The sequence below is a fragment of the Mustela lutreola genome, chromosome 1 (assembly GCF_030435805.1).
Source record: "Mustela lutreola isolate mMusLut2 chromosome 1, mMusLut2.pri, whole genome shotgun sequence".
NCBI classification, from domain to species: Eukaryota; Metazoa; Chordata; class Mammalia; order Carnivora; family Mustelidae; genus Mustela; species Mustela lutreola.
In genome coordinates this window covers 55,376,856-55,396,903 of record NC_081290.1, presented here as the reverse complement: position 1 = coordinate 55,396,903, position 20,048 = coordinate 55,376,856, and positions in this window count along the sequence as shown.

Below are 20,048 nucleotides of genomic sequence, written 5' to 3'. Positions count from 1 at the left end.
CCCCTGGAACAGAACATAAACACTTTAGAAAACTGATGGGAGGGAATATTCAACACCCCCAAGATGAAAAACCAGAGTTCCACACTTGGTTCTTTCATTGATTGGAGTTAGACTGGTCACTTCAATACCCCTAGTCTTTAGTCTTCCTTCTGTAAAAAGGATCCAGTGGAACCCGAATGTTTTGGACCCCAGCCCTGTACTGGCCACCAGGAGTATGCAGGGCAGTCCCCAGTTGAGCAAAGGATCACAGATCACTTGAGTTAATGAAAGACTCCCATTCCATGACCCCTAACTCAGCTCCTCTTCCCTGAGCCCTCCACCCTCTGCTCAGAGTCAGAAAGCTGAAGTTCAGAGTGACAACCACCCCTGTTCTCATTTCTCTTCTTGGCCTCGGAGCATCTATGTACCAAGCTTAGTTGACATCAAAGAGAAAAGCTGGTTAACATCTCCCCCATTTCCACTCTGGTCACTCTGAATCAAACTCACATAGAGATGGTGATACATCAGCCAATCAAGTGTGGTTTAAGGGCAGGATCAGTGCAGTGGAAGTCCAAAACCTGGTTTAAATTACAGCTCTACGATGTGCCAGCGGTATGATCATCACCTCTCTGATACTCAAGTGCCTCAATTGTAAATATGGAAAATCCTTTTGACCTCAAAGTATTCGTGGGAAGGGTCAACGAAATACCATATGCTTGGTCCTCTAGCACCAAGACAGACAGACAGTGTGTTCAGTAAACGGTAGTTAAGGATGAATTGGAATCAATAGCCATTTCAAATGTAGAGGTGATGGAAACTTTACAGAGATTCCTGGCAGACCCTTGCTGGAGTGTGTGTGTGTGTGTGTGTGTGTGTGTGTGTGTGTGTGTGTGTGTATACCATCATCTGTTTGTATGTGGACTGGGCTTTAAGACGTTATAAGTGTGGTGATGTTTAGGAAAACTACCACTTTTTTAATCTGACTCTCCACTTCGGTGAAGAAAGTAAACAAAAGGAGTGCCGGGGAGAAAGAGTGGGAGGGAAGGAGAGAGGGAGGCCCGGGGAAAAAAGCAGAAGGAACAGCAGCAAGTCTCCGGTGCTGGAAGTTACTTATCGATCCTAGATCTACTCCAAGAGCTGAGCAGAGGCCCCACGAGTAAAAGAAAATTGAACAGTTTCACGTGAAGGTGTTCTCGATTTCTCATCTGTGACCAACGCCTGCCCCCTTGCGGATGTTTTCCAAACTGCTTGTGTTTTCTAAAAGGCAAAGAAAGCTGGAAAAGCTCACAATGAGACAATGTTTGTAAGCCTTTGGAGGTTCTCCATTGTCTGCAAGATTTAAAAAAGCCACTAGGCGTAGTTCCCTTATGATCCAGACCTAACAGCTAAAACAACCTCTTTTCCGTGGAGTCCGTCGCAGGCACTTTATGCTCCAAGAACAAGCTTCCATAGTTCCCCAGTAATAATGATGGTAAGAAGCCAATGTGAGAATCAGCCCAGAGTTCAAGTCCTGACTTCTTTACTCCCTATCTATGTGTCTAGGCAAGCTACTTGACCTCTCTAAACTTGTTCCTCATCTGTAAAATCAAGGTAATAGTAGTACATGCCTCCTAGAATTGCTGTAGAGTTAAATGAGATAGAGCAGGCAGGGGTCTTACAAGTGTAATGCACCCCCAATACCTTTGGCTGCTGTTTGTAAACTCATCATATTCTTTCTACCTCTGAGCCATTCATTAAACAAGTACTTACTGGGGCGCCTGGGTGGCTCAGTCAGTTAAGCATCTGCCTTTGGCTCAGGTCCTGATCCCAGCATCCTGGGATCAAGCCCCACATCAGGCTCCCTGTTCAGTGAGGAGTCTGCTTTTCCCTCTTTTCGTTCCCCCTGCTTGTGATCTCTCTCTCTTTCAAATGAACAAAATATTTTTTAAAAATTAAAAAATAAAAATAAATAAACAAGCATCTATTATGAACTACATGGATCACAAAATAAGGCACAGTCTTTAGAGATCTTATAGCTGGAAGAGAAAGATAGACAAATAATTATCATACTTGGCAAAGGCAGTGAAAGAGTTAAAGATGGTTTGAGATCCCCCTAAAAAGCAAACCTAAGATAAGGGATTGTAGGCATTCATTTATTTTGGGAAGTGGTCCTAGGGGACAGGGATGGAGGTCTGGGGGCTTGGGAAAAGAGAACCAGACAGAAAAGAAAGCCAGTATGTAATGTTTCATCAGGCTGGATCACATGGGGCAATTGGGGCTTGATCCTTCTGGGACTCTCGATGTAGCCACAAGGAATGTGCCTCCTGCTGAGAAACTGACAGACAGAAAAGAAGACATTTGTCCACCAGCTCCCATGGCCCATGCCCCGGTGTTCAAGATTACACCTTAGGATGGGAACTCCGTCCTCCTGGGTTTGTGCATGTGCAAATGCCTGGTGCATTTCTGCAGGCATCCAGAGCCTCACAATACAGCAAGCCCCAGGGGCAGAAAGTGAAATAGGAGACAGAATAAGGGGTGGGGGGCAGGGTCAGCTTGAACCTGCTTAAATCTGGCAGCCCCATCAACACCTGGAGTAAAATGCAGACAGACAAGTCGCAAGGCTGGGCATAAGAAGTGTCCAGTGATGGCACAGAGAATCACAGGAGAGGAAAAGGGACACCTAACATAGCACCAAACTCTCACGACCTCATGAAAGGGATTAGTGCTCTTGAAAAAGAGACTCCAGAGAGCTCCCAGCCCCTCCCACCATGGGGAGATACGATGAGAAGTCTGTGATTCAGAAATGGGCTCTCCCCCTGTCATGCTGGCTCCCTCATCTCAGTCTTCCAGCCTCCAGAACCATGAGCAATAAATTTTTGTTGTTTATAAGCCGCCCAGGTTGTGGTACTTTATTATAGCAGCCCAAGCTAAGACAAGGATGGATACTGAGCTCTGATATGCCACGTTCAGGTCACCACTGGGACACCCAAGTGCAAAGGGTCAAGACATTCCTTGGAACCGGAGTCTGGTTGGTGAAGCTTGAACATTGGAGTGTGGAGAGTTAGAGGAGGAAGTTGAAAGGACATGGTGTGTCAGTGTTTCTGGTGATACCCACAGGCTGAGAACAGGATAGGTACCAAGTCCCCAAGCAGAGTGTTAGATCATTTGTGCAGGGCCCATCAAGAGACTGGGAATCCATTACCAAGGTCCTTGAACACCCCCCTCCAGCCTGTAAGAGAGGGGAGTTGTAAAAGGAGGCACAATGCCTTGGGGGAGCTTCAGAGAGCTGTGGTGTTTCTCCTTTCTTTTCACTCAGAAAAGCGAGGGGAGGCAAAAGCTCATGTTTTTCTGCAAGCCAGGTGTGGCTATGTGGAAAGGAACCAATCTCAAGCCGTCTTGAATGGCCTGGAAGGACAAAGTAACCAGGACAGAAGGGAAACCTGAAAGACTAGAGCCAAAGGTTACACCTGCTAGAGTAGAAAACTATGATCAGTGTTGCTGGGCAGAGGTTGTAGTCAGAGGACCCCAGCAGGGATGCACCCAACAAAAGAACCAGCATTGAAAGCTGCCATTCCCAGACGGCACCTGTGGCTGAATATATCTGAGCGAGTCTAGTACATCTTTCCTGTCCTGGACTTGTCCTGGAAGCAACTTCCCAGCACTCGTGGAAGTGGATGCACGAGCCCGATCAAGCCTTCAGATGAATGTAGCCCTGGTGACATCTGACAGTAATCTCATGGGACACCCTGAGCCAGAGCCCCCAAATTAACCAGCCCCAAATTCCTGACCCACAGAAACTGTGCAATAAGTACTATTCCTTTAAACCACTGAGTTTGAAGGCGATTTGTTGTACAATAGACAACTTAGACATGGGTTCATCCCACAACTACTGATTCAGAACTGGGGAGGGTTTCAGGAACCCAGCTTTTGTTTTTGTTTTGTTTTTAAGATTTCATTTATTTATTTATCTGAGAGAGAGGAAAACGAGAGAGAGAGAAGAGAGGGGGAAGGTCAGAGGGAGCAGCAGACTCCCTGCTGAGCAGGGAGCCCGATGCAGGAATCGATCCCAGAACTCAGGAATCCATTTTTAATAAGCTCCCTAGATGATCCTTTTGACGACTACCAAAGTTAGAGAAAGGAGAGATCTAAGCAGCATCTCTGGGAGAACTGACATTCATCCACGAGTTTTACAGTCCTAAAGGTAAAAACAGGCAAATAAGCACACCAAATGCTGTCTTCCTTTTTAGATTTTTGTTTTTATTGAGATATAATTGACATATAACATTTGCATCACTTTAAAATGGACATGATGAACTGATACATTTATATATTGCAATATTATTGCCACCATCTTTGCTAACACCTCTGTCCATCACATAATTATCATTTTTGTGTGTATGTGGTAAGAACATTGAAGATTACTCTTAGCAATGTTGAAGTACATAATATAGCATTGTTGACTATAACCACTTTTGCTGTGCGTTAGATCTTCAGATAGATCTTCAGAACTTATTCATTGAGTTGCAAGTTGTTTAGTTGTAATTGTGGGATCTGTGTTTGTGTAAAGTGGTCTAGGGCATCAATTTTTAAGGGTCCTTAAAATGCACCGGTCTAGTTTGTAGCTAGATAAACCGACAGCGCCGCCAAGTGGACATTTTTAAAACTCTCATTTCATTTCGGTTTTCTTTCTGCACGGGCAGTCACAGATCACTGTGGGCTGAAATGCTGATTCAGATTTCCTTTACCACTCTGCTGTGTCCCAGCCATTGGCCACCTAAATCACAAGCCCTTTCACAGGTTTCCCAAGAAGTCCGATTTGGAAGATCAGATAGGAAAATCATGAAGACAGAATACATCCTTACAAAAAAGTGATGTGGCAAAAGTACTTTCACCAAAATGTTAGAAATTAATTATGGAAATAAATTAGTTCAAAAAAAAGAGAGAAAAGCATTTTCCATGAAATTTTTATTAGCCAAAAACCTCTTTCTCCACAACAGGTATCTTTCATATCCGTTCAAAGACGTGTCAAATTTTTAGCCCAGTTTGTGGCCCAAACATCTCCATTAGGCTTATCTGAGCCTCTTGGAGGAAGAAAAGGATCGCTAGACCATTGCAGGAACAGGTGAAAGAAAGTGTGTTAGGCTGGAGCATGAGTGAGGGACAAAAAGAATTCGGTATCAAGTTTACTGATTGAGACATCCATACTGTTTCCCGAAAACCAGAGGCACAGAGCCCACTCTGAAGTGTTGTCTCCCATGAGAAAAGAGACCACAGCAGAGCTGAGAGCCTGCAGCCCAGTCATTCTCCCTTGGCCCAAAGCACCTGCCAGCCTGTGCCACTCAGCTGCCGTTTTATGTCATTGTGGCACAAGACTGAGGAAGAGAATGGCCAGAGGAGTTTGGCGGGTAAGGATTCTGACACCAATTGCATATAGGTATTTTCCCCCACACCAAGCAATCCTCCAGCACCAGCTGGGTGTCCTCTGATTCAACTCCATTCTGACACTCTCTATTGTGAAACAGCCTCACATCCCAAGAGGTAAGAGCTCAGTCCCACGACACTGCCAGTAACAAGTCCAAGATGTCACCTGTGCTTCTTGACCAGCCAGCCATAGACTGGAAATTCCCCAGATTCTCTCTTCGGGTTCAGTTAATTTGCTAGAGGGGCTCACAGAACTCAAAAGAACATTTTACTTACTGGTTTACTCTCAAAGAATATAACTCAGAACCAGCAGAGGGCAAGGTCTGGGGGAAGGGCAGCAGAGGTCCCAGGCCCTCTTGGAGGGCACCACCCTCCCCCCATCTCCACATGTTCTCCACTCCAGAAGCTCTTCAAACCCCATCCTTTTGGGTTTTATGGTGGCTTCACCACGTAGTTATAACTGATTAAATCATTGGTCTCCTGCAGTTGATTCAGTCCCCAGACCATCTCCTGGCTCCGGAGTTTGGGAGGTGGGGCTAACAGTTCTACCCTCCAGTCACCTGGTGGGTTCTCCTGGCAACCACCCCCGACCTTAGGTGTGGTCCAAAAGTCACTTCAAACAAAACACAGCTGTCTTGCTCTTGTCACTTCAAAAATTCCGAATTTGAATGGATATGAAAGATACCTGTTGTAGAGAAAGAGGTTTTTGGTTTTAGGAGCTCTGTGCCAGAAACAGGGACTAAGACCAAATATGGATTTCTGTTATAAATCAGAATATCAAAGCAAGGGACCAAAGCTCCCAGGCCATGACAGCAGACACCCGGGGGGGTCACAGCAACCTATACATTCTAGGAAGGGCTGTGATTTCCTGCACTGTTCCAGGGCACTCTTCACGTTCAACAAATATATGTATCTCCAATGTGTATCCACGCTGTGCTGTGGGTCGGCGAGATGAAGCTGAGTTTAAACAACAAACAGTGGGGTGCGTGGGTGGCTCAGACGGTTAGGCATCCGACTGCTGATCTTGGCTCAGGTCATCATCTCAGGGTTGTGAGATCCAGGCAGGGAGTCTGCCTGAGATTCTCTATCTCCCTCTCCCTCTGCCCCTCCCTACCTCCACCATATGCTCCGCCTCCCCAAAATAAATAAATCTTAAAAAAACAAAAAACAATCAAACAGTGCTATTCTTGCCTCATGGAACTTAAAGGCTGCTGGGGAGACAGACATTAATCACGATCATGCAAACAAAGGTAAAACCGCAATTCTGGAAAAGACTATGAAACTGGTAATGTGGAATTCGACATTACCCCACCCCCACTTCCAGCCCCCTGCGCCCTGGAGTGATGCTGTGAAATGAGGAGGAAATAACAGGGCCATGAGGTAGTGGCAGGTTCATGCAAAGATCCTAATGAGCAGGCAGCACAGGGCATCTGGGTGGCTCAGTCGGTTAAGCCGCCGCCTCCAGCTCAGGATGAGATCCCAGGCTCCTGGGATCTAGCCCTGCCCGCATGGGGCTCCCTGCTCAGTGGGAGTCTGCTTCTCCCTCTCCCTCTCCCTCTGCCCTTCCCCTACCCCACCCCCAGCTCCTGCTCTCACGCTGCTGTCTCTCTCAAACAAATTAAATAAAATCTTTAAAAAAAAAAAGCCAGCAGCCCTCCTCAGCCACATTTCTTCTTTAGCTAAGAGTTAGCTGGAATTCAGTGAAGAGCTTAAGATGAGCCTTATTTTCTATATACAGAATTTAACTCCGTACATTTTTGTAGGGCAACCAATGCTGTATAAAATCCCAGTGCCCATCACTGGGGCACCTGGCTGATTCAGTCGATAGAGCAAGTGACTCTATTGACCTGGGGGTCATGAGTTCAAGCCCCACACTGGGTATAGAGCTTACTTTAAAAAAAAAAAAACAAAAAAAAAACCAACTTACCACTTTTCAGGAAGGGAGGACCATAGAGACCAGGCAAAGGGTGAAGGGGAGAAAAAGGGAGCAGGAGAAAGCCAGGATTGTAGAGCAGGGGAAGGGAGTACGTTATGCCCCATCCAATCCCAGCCTTTGTCCATCACCCAAGCTTTGGATGAGCTTCTTAGTTTACCTGGATCAGCCATTAGTGGTGACCTTTTAAGCCGGTTATTTGACCTCCTGGAGCAACCTGCAGTTCGGGTGATACCACTGAGGGCAAAACTCCTAACAGGCTGGTGGAGAGCTCAGCGTGCAGAGCCATCCTCCCAGGGAGGAACCCCAGTTCAACCACTCAGAGCTGTGTGCTGCGCAAGCGGCTGTTCCTCTCTGTGCCTCAGTGTTCTCATCTGTAAAATGGAAAAATACTAATGACAGATAAGGTTATTCTGAGGCTGAAACAGATGAAGTGAAGAACTGACATGGTGCCTGGCATGCACGAGGCATCCTGTGCCGTCAGCGGCCCCAAAGATGCAGGAGGGAAGAGAAGAGGCTGCATCAGTCAAGGAACCAGCACTGGCAGCTGCTACTGTGTGTCCTGCTCTGGGCTAGATCACCGGCTAACCCCATAGAATAGCATGGGATGCAGAGTAAACAGAGTCTGCCTTTTGTTTGTTATCGCCCTGCAGGCAAGATGGACAGTAAACAAATGAGGACAAATCATTAACTAACTGCTAACCAGAGGAAACAACCGTCCTATTCTGGCAGAGGCAGAGTCCAATGGTCAAGATTCATCTCATTTGTATAAACTTAAGGCCTCACCCACAACCCAGAGACCCTTCACTGCTGCTGTTCTGGTGTCTTTCCTTCCTGTTTTTCCCACCCCACCTCGCTGTATTCAGTATTTTAATGAATCGAAAACACTGTTGGTTTTAAGTGACACCCTGACTTTATGGGCGCTAAGAACGTAGCTACCAATTAAGCTACGAGACACCACCAGTGGTAAGACGCCCCTGGTTTCGGCAACAGTGAAATACACAAATACACAAAGTGTCTTCACATCGACAAAATACGGCACAATGTGTTTAAACGGGGTCCCATGATACGATGTAATCACATGTATCATGCATCCTGACTTTCACTTGGTACTACATCATGAAAAATTTCTCATATCACTAAGCATTATTTGCAAATGTGATCTTTAATAAGGGCAATAACAATAAATTACATCTGTTCTTAGCACAACTAAGTGATGCTGATTCTCTGGCTTATTTGTGGCTGGTAGAGCACAGTGGCTGAGAGCACACTGTTGTTTGAGTGCATGTTCAAATCCTGGCTCTCACTATTTCCAGGCGACTTGGAGCAAGTCGTCTGCCTTATACTTCTACTATAAAAGGGACATCAAAGTAGGAGTTTCTCATTGGAGTTGAAAAGATTGGTTAACGTTTGTCAAGCGTGGCCTGCACAGTATGGAAAGTACTCCACAAATGTCAGCGTTAGTGATTATTTGACAATACTCTGTTGCTGGTCGGTCTGTTGAGCTGTTTCACGGATTTCAGTAATTCATGACGCAGGAATTAACGTATTTGTTTTAACTTTCGTCCTTGTTTCTGATGATTCCATAGCACTTCATATACGGGATTACTAGGTCAAGTGGTATAAAGTGTTTAGAATAATGATAGAGACCCTCAAATTACCCTCCAAAAAGAGTTCTTTTTGGCTCTCCTACTAGCAGGGTCCAACAAGACACGTCACCACATGCATTAAAAGTCACTGCATGTCTGTTAACTACTATTACCACTATCTCGTTTCGGTTTGCATTCCTTAGATAACCAGGGAGGTGGAATATTTTCATTGTTCTCTTATCCAGATTTCCAGTCCAAATTACTTTATCCAGAGATAAAATAATTTACAAACATTTTAGTAAGAAATTCAATCTGAAAATAGGGCAAACATGTATCTAGGAAACTGAGACAGAGGTCAAAAAGGGACTTGTTTGACTCAGGAGTATCCCCCAGGACACACAGAGGTGCTCTTACTGTTAAGAACATTCTAGAAGCACATCAGGTTTCTACCCACAATCCCCTGCACACAGACTGGTCCAAGGACTGCAGAAGCCTCTGGCTAAAAGGATTCTCTTACTATTTATCTGCTTCTTTTGGTGCCCTTGGAGCTTCCCACTCCCCCTTCTTTCCCTAAAATGTGACAGATGACATTTATTTTAAATCCAAGTGATACAATGTCACAGCAGAAACTGATCTGTGAGAAAAAATCTGGACTCCATTCTAGTTTTCTCCCGTAGGCCGAGACCTAAAAGCAGAACCTTCCAAACCCACTTTTCAAGCCTCCTAGAGGCTCAGAGCTGTGCTTTGGAGTCAGGGTGTGCCTTCAGTTTCCCTGGTCACATCACTTCAACCTTTACCAGTTCTAGAATTTCTCAACAGCCGCGGCATCAGAATGCTCATAGTGGCAACACCATACTGTCCATCCTGCCCTGAGCTCGGACCTGCCACAGAATATGGCCACCCTGGGAAGGCCTCTCCCAGACTGGTCCGGGCCCCCCACAGGGGCCCAGAACGGCTGGGGATGACGTTGCTACCACTTCCCAGAGAGACAGAAATTGTGAACTTGAGACCCAGTGGTTCTGGGGGCAAATTAAAGATGCTACGTGCAAATCAAAATGTACTCTCTCCCAGGTTAGGACTACCATGTTCTCCTGCAGCACAATAATACAAATAAATAATAATCATGTATCATATTATTGAATATTCACAGCTGCTCCTTAAGGTAGAGCTTATCATTTCCATTTACAGATGGAGAAACTTCTTCGATCAGGGTCCAGCCAGCAAACATAGGCTACTCGAACAGGGAGGATTTAATATAAAGAATGGGCCACATGGGAGGTGGAAAAATCCAGAGTCCAAACAGGGGATGGTGAAGTGACCCAAAGATTAGCAACAGTGGAAACCCACTGCCACCCCCAGGGCTGGGAATCAAAGGAAGAGCCTGCGTGGGCTGGCCTGCCAGGAACCAGCTCCACAGAGCCAGGGGCTGGGGCAATGGAGGAGACACAGTCATGGCTGAAGATGTCATTGCCCCCCAGAGATGCCACCTGACTCAGGGAAGGGGGCCCGGGGGTACTGTGATTTCTCCCTCCACCCTCTGGCTGCCACCAGGGCCCCCTTCTTCCACCCCACCCCATTGCCGAAACCTACAGGAAGCTGGCTGGTAAGGGAGTCTGGGAAATGTAGTTCTCTGCAGTACAGAGTGGGACAGAGAAAGGCAAGAACTAGATCTTAGAAAAGAGGCCAGAGGACATCACCCCCGACCCCACGCCAATGCTCATGGTCCCACCACTACGATGTGGCAGGGCCAAGTATGGAATCAAGGTACCCTTGAGTCCACCACCCACCCTGCAAGACCCAGAAAAGCAAAGGGTAGATGAGAGATGGACAGACTGACAGATGGAAGAAATGAGGTGGTTTAAAATTTATGGCTTTCTGGGGTGCCTGGGTGGCTCAGTGGGTTGGCTGTCAGTCCAACTCTTGATTTCAGCTCAGGTCGTGAGATCAGGGGTCATGAGATGGAGCCCCGTGTTGGGCTTCTCACTCAGCAGGGTGTCTGCTTGCAGATTTTGTCCCTTTGCCCCTCCTCCCTGCTCACACTTGTGCTCTCTCACTCGCTCGCTTTCAAATAAATAAATAAATCTTTAAAAAAAAAAAAAAAAACAACTTTGGCTTCAGGAGAGAGAATTACAGTCTGACTTCCCCAACCACTGTGGTTATAGGACTCCATCGATTACGAAGAACATGCAGGTGAGTGACCTTCAAGCTTGTCTTTCGTCCACTCATTCAACATTCCCTGAACAATGAGGATGCAAGACAGAAACGATGCTTTAAGGGTTAAGGAGAACCGAACCTTCATTCTTCCTCTACTCAAAGTTCCTCAACAATCAAGAGCAGACAAAAGGAGATAAAGTGCAGAGGGTGTTACAAATCAGTTCTTCAGGACCGAAGAAGAGAGGGCAGGGCAGTGGGGGCCCACCCCACCAGAAACCCGTGCAGTGGCCAGCTGCTGGCCCATGGGGTCCTACTAGTCTTTCCGCCACTCCCCCTTCTCCAATATGTCCCTCATTCTCCTCCTGTGTCAAGGAGCAAGTGAGAACCTCATGAGAGGAAAAGATGAGTACTCCCGTCTTGGAGGATGAAGATGTGGACCCTTCAAGGCTGCTTGAGGAAGAGCAGCCAAGAAGGTGAGTGAAGCACCAGGCACAGAGCAGATGGTCCATGCATGGCACCTTCTACCAGCAGCACAGGCTGAGAGCACGACGTCAAAGAGAAAACTCAATGGATGGAGTGTGTCCCACTCCATCCATACACTGAGCAATCCCACAGACGTTGGTGCAAATACTGGTTTCCCTCTACATGCTTTCTATGTGATTTGAAGAAATTACAACCCTTAGACATCTTTACAAGTAAAATGGGACTTTCACCTACCTCATTGGGAGTCTTAGTCGAGATTTCCTAAAATATGGCTGCTGGAAGTGACAGCTTATGTGCTGGCTGGACAGCACCACAATGAGAAAGTGTGTGCTTCAAAGTATCCCACCGATAAAGTGAAAAACCACCCACAGAATGGTAGGAAATGTTCACAACTCATGTATCTGATAAGCAACGTGTACTAGAATATGTAAAGAACTATCAGAACTCAATAAGAAAAATGAAAGCACAATATTAAAAAAGGCAAAGGATTTGAGCAGACATTTCACCAAAGATATGCAAGATGGCCAAATGGAATAAATGGTGCAGCTGCTTTGGAAAACAAGCAATTCCTAAAACAGTTAACGATACAGTTACCATAACAATACCAGCAGTTTTATGCCTAGGCATATACTCGAGAGAAGCAAAACACATATTCACAGCGAGAAGCAAAACACATATTCACAGCAAAAGGTGTACACAAATATTTGTAGCAGCGTAATTCATAATAGCTAAAAAGTGGAAACAACTCAAATGTCTATCAACTGAAGAATGGATAAATAAAATGTGGCAAATCCATACAATGGGAAGTTATTTGGTAACAAAAAATGAAGTACGGGTGCACTCTCCAACACAGATCAACCCTGCCAAGATGTCATGTGAACATAAGTCTGTCACAAAGACCACATACCTCACAACTCATTTATATGAAATGTCCAGAAAAAAACAAATCAATAGGGACAGAGAGTATATTCGTGGTGATCTAAGCCTGCAGGAGATGGAGGGTTTGTGGGTGATGGCTAAAGGTACAGGTTTTCTTTTTGGCATAATGAAAATGTTCTACAGTTGATCATGGTGATGTTGGCAACTTGATGAATATACTAAAGGCCATTTGTTGAGTTGTAGACTTTAATGGGTGAATTATAGGGTATGTGAATTATATCTCAGCAAATCTGTAGATAGATTGGGTAGATGATTGATAGAAAGATAGATAGATAAAAATCCCATAATAATGGGAGCTCCCTAAAGAAAAAAAGTTTATGTACTAACACTTTCTTTTGGGGCCTATGTAATCTCAGGAAGCAGAAATGAAGAGGAAAGGAAGCAAGACAGGAAAATAAAAAGAAAAGGGGCACCTGGGTGGCTCAGTCGGTTAAGCATCTGCCTTCGGCTCAGGACATGATCTCGGGGTCCTGGGATGGAGTCCTGCATCCGGCTCTCTGCTCAGTAGGGAGTCTGCTTCTCCCTCTCCTTCTGTGCCTGGGCCCGGCTTGTCATATCTCTCTCTCTCTCTCTCTCAAATAAATAAATAAAATATTAAAAAGAACAATTCTAGGCAGTACACTCCTGGGCCAATCACAGCTTAGTAACAAGGGCAGCTGGCTGCTTGGTGTGGCAAGATGTCTTCAGAGGGACTGAATGAATTATTGCATCGCAGAAAAGTCCATCCAAGGGAGCAAAAGACTCTCTCCAGGCTCCTCCCCACTCCAATGGGATGGCAACTTATCCCCTTCAGAGTGATCACCAGGCCCCTCCAGGTCGCCACCATGGGAGCCCAGCCCCTGTAGGTCCCACTGGCCGGTGTGCAGGATGGTGTCTCTGCCGGGTGGTGCAGACAAGGGGAAGCAGCAGCAGGGGCTAGTTCTGGAACTGCAGGAACTACAGGTTACATAGCGCTGCTCTGGGCGCAAAGCCACCCACGCATATCTGGGGAGTGCATAAACCCAGGCAGCAAAACCAAGGGTTATTTGTGAAAATCAAATGAAAACGTATTCCAAGTTTATTGTTTAGTGAGCAATCCCACAGACCTCGATACAAATCCTGGCTTCTCTCTACATACTTTCTCTCTGTGTGGTTTGGGGAAATGACTTAATCTCTTGTGTCCCTTGTGAAGTGAAAGTATAAGGTAAACAATAAATGATAAATTTTATAATAAATAATATATATTATATTATATACTATATATTATATAAATAAATAAATATAAATGATAAAGTATAAGGTAAACAGTAAATGATAGCTCTTTGTGTTCCTCTTTCTTGCCCCAAAAGTCTTCAAATGCCTCTTAAGGCAGATCTCTTCCTCACCTTTGTAATACATACCACATTTTGCAAATCATAGTAGGTCAGTAAATGTTCTCCAATTAAGTGCATGTTTTTAACCTGACCCCGAGGTGTTTAACAGCTAATTCTACTACTGAATGATGTGCTCTTAAAAGGTAACATTCTGGTTTTCCCATCATATTTCAAGATAAATTAGAGACTAATCTATTTAACTAACACTTTCTGAGCACTTTTATGCACCAGTCCCTTTGCATGAATTCATCTGCTGAATCCTTGCAGATCATTACCATTATGGTCCCACGTCTCATCTGAACGAGACACAGAGAGATGAAAGGATAGACTCGAGGTTTCTACCACAAGTAAGTAGAAGTACCGTGTTCAAATACAGGCATCCTTATACTTTTTAAGATTTTATTTGACAGAGGGAGGGGGGGAGTATGAGCAGGGGGAGCGGCAGGCAGAGGGACAGGGAGAAGCAGGCTGAGCAAGGAGTTCAATCCCAGGACCTGAGTTGAAGGCAGACGCTCAACTAACTGAGCCACTCAGCCCCCCACCACATTTGTGATTTTCCTCTCACCCTGTTGGTTGTTCCTTCTCGGGGCACCTAGTTGATCTCCTCTCCCTAGTCTCTCGGTTTTAGAGTTCTGGGTCCTTGGTCTTCTCCTCTCCACGCGTATTTAATGGATTGCTAGCGTCTTAGTTCAGGCTGCTGTATCACACTAGCACAGACTGAGTGGCTTATGAACAACAGCAATGTATTTCTCACAGTTGTGGAGGCTGGAAGTCTGAGATCCGGCGGCCGGTATATTTGGGGTTTGGTGAGAGCCCACTTCTGAGTTGCAGAACGCTGACTTCTCCTTGTCTCCTCACATCTGCAGCAACCAGAGGAGAGAAGCAAGCTCTTGCACAATTCTCATCAGGACACTAATCGTGCAGGTCCCACTCCGGTGACTCATCTCATCCTAAATATCTCCCAAAGGCCCCACCTCCTAACATCATCACATTGGGGGTGGGTCTCAACATATGAATTTGAGGGGGACACAAACATCCAGTCCATACAGTGAGTTACCAGTGTATTGCCTCTCTGCTCTGAAGTCACATCTCAATGCCTGTTCTGCTTGAATGGAGATGAACCTTGCATTACTCCTGCATGTTGATGCAATGTTCCTTTGGCCAGTAGAGCATGCTGGAGAGACACTGCAAGAGAAAGGGGCTTCTCTTCCTGGTCCTGGTACATTTCTGTATTGATCCTGCCTCATGACCACCATGCATGTGCCTGCAGAGGACATCTGGCAACACTCCCATGGATAGCTTCCTGTTAAGTTTCAGCAGTTCCCAGTGGACAGAATCCCCAGTAATTCTCAAAGATGCCCCAATGGGTGTGCTTCCCAGCCTCAGTCTACTTATATCTTGGCAGGGCATCTCCTGCTTTCCAGTGATCATAGACCAGCACTGGCCTAGAACACCCAGGAAACTTCTGTGCTATCCAATGAGCCACAACCATACCTTCGCGAAAGAGGTCCAGATGCTAGCCTTGGGGAGGGGTCTGCCTTCCAAATTTGTCCTTCCTTGAGTACTCTTCCCCTAGTCCAAGGTTCAGTTTTCTTTAGCTTTTTAGACTTAATCCTTTAGTCTTCAACCATTCTTTACCTTCAACTTGCCTGTTCACCTCACTGTTTGGTCCTCACCTCCTAGATCATGACCGACACACTCCCATGGTCTTATCATCTAATCACACAGCTTCAAATGCCCACAGCCTCTGGATCGCTCTCTCTCTCTCTCTCTCGAACTCCAGACTCCAAATGCATCTGCCCACTGGGATATTAGTAGAGCAAACCTTCGTCCAAACTACACTTCTGATACCCCAGCACAGCTTGTCCTAGCCACAGCCTTCTCCACAACATTTATAAACAACCCAATCTTCCCTTCCGCTCATGTCACAGACCTTGGAAGTCATCAGTGACTCCACTCTCTCTCACCCTCACAATAAACCAACCTGTTGAGTCCACCTTTAAAATAGATGCTATTACAACTTTCTTCCTACCACACCGACGTCTCCCTCCCTAGCTGCTCTATCATCTCTTGCCTGGTTGATGGCAATTAGCCTCAGAATTATCCTCAACACAACAGTCGAACCAATCTTTTAAAATGTATCTTGTCACTCCTTCACTCCGAATCCCAGCAATGGCTGTCACAGGTCAAAGCCAAAGTCCTGAAAATGGGCCACCCTACATTTGCCATTTTCAAACTGTCCCCCAAGGCACCTTAGAACAGCACGGTGCATTCACAGGGGCCCCACAGGATGGCTTCCATTTCCAAGGTTAACACGGCAGCATCTGCCAGACTCGACTACTGAGTTGTGAGGATCTAACCACTTATAAAATCACTGTTCTGGGGGTGCCTGGGTGGCTCAGTGGGTTAAAGCCTCTGCCTTCAGCTTGGGTCAATCCCAGGGTCCTGGGATCAAGCCCCGCATCAGGCTCTCTGCTCAGCGGGGAGCCTGCTTCCTCCTCTCTCTCTGCCTGCCTCTCTGCCTGCTTGTGATCTCTGTCAAATTAAAAAAAAATAAATAATAACACTGTTCTGTATTTCCTTTGATGGAAGACATTGTGAAAAACTACTAAGACACTAAGGGCACCATGAACCGAGATGGTTTGGGAACCTGTGCTCCACATGCTCATGTCTCTGGCCTCATCTACAGCTGCCCCTCACTCTCCCCACCACTCCACTCCACCACCAAGGCCTCCTCAGCCATGCCTAGCACACTCCTGCCTCAGGGCCTTTGCACTGCCTGGTTCCCTCACCTAAGAAGTGAGAAACAAACCTAAATGAGTGGCTAACTTCTATACCTCCTTTAAGATGTGCTCAAATGTCACCTCCTAACACGAGGTCCCTACTCACTGTCTGCCTCAGCTCTAGCTGCTGTAACAGAATACCACCAACGAGTGGCCTAACCAACAGTTTAATTTCTGAAGGCTTGAAGTCCAAGATCAAGGTAGTAGTCAATTAGGATTCTGCTCCAGGACTCTTCCTAGTTTGCAGACATCCACCTTCTTGCCTTATGAGCTGCAGGGGCCCAGGGCAGGCTGCCCCAAGACTGGCCACTTAGGCATAAAGATAGTTTTGAGTTAAAAGTAATAAAAACCCAACAGATTCAGGAAAAACCTCTCTGCTCCCCTACCCTACAGCTGCCTAAATTTACATCAGAAAAGAGAGCCTAAAACAGACACTCCCCTTCACCTAAGAACTTAACTGCATAAAAGGGCAACCTTGTTTCCCCAGACATCTCCACTCCTCTCCCTGCTAATGAGCTTCTCTTTGTATCCCCAGGCACTAGCTCTCTCCTTAGCTCTTGTAAGCTTCCTGTTGCCTCCTTGTCTCTGGAATTTGCTGCCTGTGTGGACTTTCTATATTTATGCCCCGTAAATTTCATTTTCTCTTGTTAATCTGTCACATGTCACCTTGATCTCGATCCAGCTAGGACTGTAGCACAGGGGAAGGTCTCCCCACTCCAAAACTTCATACAGCTTTTCCTCAAAGCAAGAGCACAGAGAGCTCTCTGGTGTCTCTTCTCATAAAGACATTGATTATATGGGATCCAGATTCTCCCTACTTTATTATCTCATTTCTCCTTAATTACCTTCTTTAGAGGCCATCTCCAATTACAGCCGCATTGCGGGATCAGCCTTCAACACAGGAATTTTGGGGAGGACAGTCAGCCCATACCACCCCCTACCTTAAACTGTAAGCCCCTCCCACCCCAACACTCCTTTAGCATGTTTCCCCCCCACACACACAGGCTCTACTTTTTTCACATAGTCTACACATATCCAGGTTCCAGTACACTGTTTAATGTACAGAATGAAACTCTTAAGGACAGAAGTCTTTGTCTCCTTCAGGCACCTGTGTGTCACAGACCAGAGCCTGTGACGTAGGAGGCACTCAGAAACTACTTGTTGAACGGTAAGCTAAAGCATGAAAGAAAACATTCCCTCTTCCTCACCGCTTGCTCCTTCTCATCTTTTTGCACATCACTAAGGAAGGAGAATCACGCCTAAATAACCAATCGTTAAGTTCTGGTTGCCAAGTGGAATGAAATCAGCTCTCCTGAAACTAATTATACCGCTGGAGAGCCGCTTAACTTACGGGACTGTTTTTTCACATGAAGAATGGAAACTGTCCGTCTTGGGTTCACCAGAACAGACATGCAGTGCCATGGGCACCACAACAAAACACCACAGGCTCGGGTGACTTGTAAACAGACAGGTACGGCTCACAGTTCTGGAGGCTGAAGTCTGAGATCCGGGCAGGAACATGGTCAGGTAAGGGCCCTCTCGGGGTCACTGACTTGGATCTCAGCGTTGGGACAGGCCAGGGATCTCATAGGAGCCACGTTTATAAGGGTGCTAACCCTATACATAAGAGGGCCCCCCCAAAGGCCCGCCTCCAAACGCCAATGCACTGGGTACGAGGATTTCAGCATAGTGTTTGGGAATGAGATGGGGAGGACACAAACATTCAGGCCATAGCCCTGGGGGATTTGAACAAATCGGTTCCGCCTTCCTGAGCTCCCACCTTCTTTCCTGCTTTCCTGGAAAATTTGGATACCATCACCTTGAAGCTGTCAGGGACCAAGAACATCCTGTCCCCACCAACAGTGTAAGAGGGTTCCCCTTTCTCCACATCCTCTCCAACACATGTTGTTTCCTGTCTTGCTAATTTTGGCCATTCTAACTGGTGTAAGTAAGGTGGTATCTCAATGTGGTTTTAATTAGAATCTCCCTGAGGGCTAGTGATGATGAACATTTTTTCATGTGTCTGATAGCCATTTGGCTGTCTTCATTGGAGAGTGTCTGTTCATATCTTCTGCCCATTTATTTTTTTAAGATTTTATTTATTAATTTGACAGAGAGAAATTACAAGTAGATGGAGAGGCAGGCAGAGAGAGAGAGGGAAGCAGGCTCCCTGCCGAGCAGAGAGCCCAACGCGGGACTCGATCCCAGGACCCTGAGATCATGACCCGAGCCAAAGGCAGCGGCTCAACCCACTGAGCCACCCAGGCGCCCCTCTTCTGCCCATTTTTTGATATGATTATCTGTTTTGTGTGTGCTGAGTTTGAGAAGTTCTTTATAGATCCAAGATATCAACCTTTTGTCTGTACTGTCATTTGAAAATATCTTCTCCTATTCCGTGGGTTGCCTCTTTGTTTTGTTGACTGTTTCCTTTGCTGTGCAGAGGCTTTTGATTTTGATGAAGTCCCAAAAGTTCATTTTTGTTTTTGTTTCCTTTGTCTTTGGAGACATATCTTGAAAGAAGTTGCTGTGGCTGATATCGAAGAGGTTACTGCTTATGTTCTTCTCTAGGATTCTGATGGATTCCTGTCTCACATTGAGGTCTTTTATCCATTTTGAGTTTATCTTTGTGTACAGTGTAAGAGAATGGTCAAGTTTCATTCTTCTACATATAGCTGTCCAATTTTCTCAGCACCATTTATTGAAGAGACTGCAGCCACTTTGGAGAACAGTGTGGAGATTCCTTAAGAAATTAAAAATAGAGCTTCCCTATGACCCTGCAATTGCACTCACTACTGGGTATTTACCCCAAAGATACAGATGTAGTGAAAAGAAGGGCTATCTGTACAATGTTTATAGAAGCAATGGCCATGGTCACCAAACTGTGGAAAGAAACAAGATGCCCTTCAACGGATGAATGGTTAAGGAAGATGTGGTCCATATACACTATGGAGTATTATGCCTCCATCAGAAAGGATGAATACCCAACTTTTGTAGCGACATGGACAGGACTGGAAGAGATTATGCTGAGTGAAATAAGTCAAGCAGAGAGTCAATTATCATATGGTTTCACTTATTTACGGAGCATAAGGAATAACATAGAGGACATGGGGAGATGGAGAGGAGAAGGGAGTTGAGGGAAATGGAGGGGGAGATGAACCATGAGAGACTATGTGCTCTGAAAAACCACCTGAGGGTTTTGAAGGGGCAGGGGGTGGGAGGCTGGGGGAGCCTGGTGGTGGGTATTATTGAGGGCTCGTATTGCATGGAGCACTGGGTGTGGTGCAAAAATAATGAATACTGTTACGCTGAAAAAGAAAAAAAAGAATATCCTGTCCCCTTCAAAGGTCCTTCAGGCTGGTCTAAGAACCAAGTGGACACAAAACAGATTAACAGGGTATCAAATTTAATAATACATGTATGGGGAATCCACACAAGA